The sequence below is a fragment of the Tupaia chinensis genome, unplaced genomic scaffold (genome assembly GCF_000334495.1).
Source record: "Tupaia chinensis unplaced genomic scaffold, TupChi_1.0 Scaffold150128_1, whole genome shotgun sequence".
Taxonomy (NCBI): Eukaryota; Metazoa; Chordata; class Mammalia; order Scandentia; family Tupaiidae; genus Tupaia; species Tupaia belangeri.
Genome location: NW_006209967.1, coordinates 80,719 through 82,779, shown reverse-complemented (window position 1 = coordinate 82,779; position 2,061 = coordinate 80,719).

Sequence of the window (2,061 nt, the reverse complement as noted above, 5' to 3'; positions counted from 1 at the left end):
TGCGTGCACTCGCCATACAGACAGAGGGAGACAGAGAGACAGAAATTGAGAAATCACCCCCCAGGGGGGATGGCCAGGCCGCAATCCCTTCTCCTCCGTTCTCCTCTCGGGATCTTGGGCATGCATGCACCCGCGCCCAGCGTGAGTTTAAGCCACGGGGTCCGGGACTCAAACCGCGGTCGACTACATAGGAGTCCAGTGACAGCCATTACGTTAACTGCTGGTCCTACTAGCATCCTGATTTTAAGGATGGTGATTATGAAAGAGTAATATTGAAGGGGAATCTATGTAATTCAATATGGGAGAAGTATACATTTTGCACCTTCAAAGTGAAAGTGTCCACTAAGAAAAAATGAATGGAAAATATTGATTCAACTATACTATCACCAAAATAAATAAAAATACCACTTCAAAAAATTCTGATGGGAGACTAGAAGATGGTGTAATGGATACATAACTGGACTCCCACCTAGTTGACTGTGGTTCAAGTAGTAGATCCAGCAGCTTAAAACTCAAACTGTGTATGTGTGCATGCCCAAAATCCTGAGAGGAAAATGGAGGAGAAGGGACTGAAGCATAATCACTTCCTCCTGGGGGGCACTTTCTTGCTTTCTGTCTCTTTGTCTCTCTAGTGAGCACACGTACCCTATAGAAAAATCTCTATATATATTAAAAAAAGTAATGGACAGAGATGATCAGGAAAACAGTATATAAGTGGTGATTTTGACACTGAAACTAAAATGGAAGAGCAAAACATAAAAATCCTGATCTTCTGAACTTGAGAACCAAGCTTACTTTTTGAGGAAGATTAAAATAGGAGGTCTAAAGAAAGTCCAGATCTTTCTGTTTCTCATTCTTAGACTGAGCACTTGGTCAGGAACATATCTAATCTTGATGTGTCTGAAAGCAAAACAAGAAGTGGAAAAATATTTCAGAATAAAATGGCAAATGGAAATCAACCAAATATTCTAAAGAAAATTGCAAAAGGAGTCAACCTGAATCTGGGAAAACAGTCCTGCATCACTTTAGATCTTCTAGTCAGGAACCTGCACCAAAAGGGAGACAGTTTAGTGAACTAAAAGAATATATATAAAAATTATTTTTTCTTCTGCATATCCAAAAAGTTCTTCTCAACATTAAACTAAATGACACTGTATTACTATTTTAAGATGTGTTTTCCCTAACTCTGAAAATTGGTTTGTAGTGTTAAGCAGTTCAAACACTAAAATGAAGTCCTTACCTGACTGTCATATTGTAGGCCTTAATCTTTTTTTTAAAGAATTATTTATTTCCATTTGTTATGATTATTATTTTAATTTGACCAGAGAGAGAGAGGGAGGGAAAGCAAGAAAGCAAAGCACCAGGTCTGGGGCTCAAGCTGTCGTCGGCCATGTGGGAGTCCAGTGCCTTAAACACCACACCATCTGTCTGCCCCTGCGGTCCCTTGATCTTATCTGAGGTTAATCCAAGAGAACTTTTGAATAAAACCAAAGGTACAAATGTCATCATTGACTCTGTTATCTACTCAATATTGATCTATCTTCCATTTTGGTAGGCTCTTTGATTAAATATATATTAACTTTTCAGGCTTTCTAAAGTCAGTTTCATATACAAATAATGTTTATTTTGTTATTAAATTTCATAAGGATTCACTTTTTACATATGTTAAAACTGTACCATTTAAGGGGTTGTATTTATCATGGTGTTATTATGTTCTCCAACATTTAGATATATTTATTAACCTGACAATAATGTACAATTTAAAAATTTGTCCTTAACTTTTTTATACATTTTACTGATTTTTAAGGTCTGGCATTGTTAGGAGCAAAAAAATTTTGTTCAATATTTAAAAAAATAATTGATTAATAAAGATTGCTGGAAGTTGCACTTCTGGCATATTTAAAATGGTCCACTTATAACAATTTCCTCTTCCCATGGAAACTTGTAAAAATAATCTTTTTACTTTTTTTTTTTTTTTTGAGAGGTTTTTGCTATAGGGCACATGTGCTCGCCAGAAAGACACAGAGAGACACAGAGACAGAAAGTGAGAAATCACCCCCA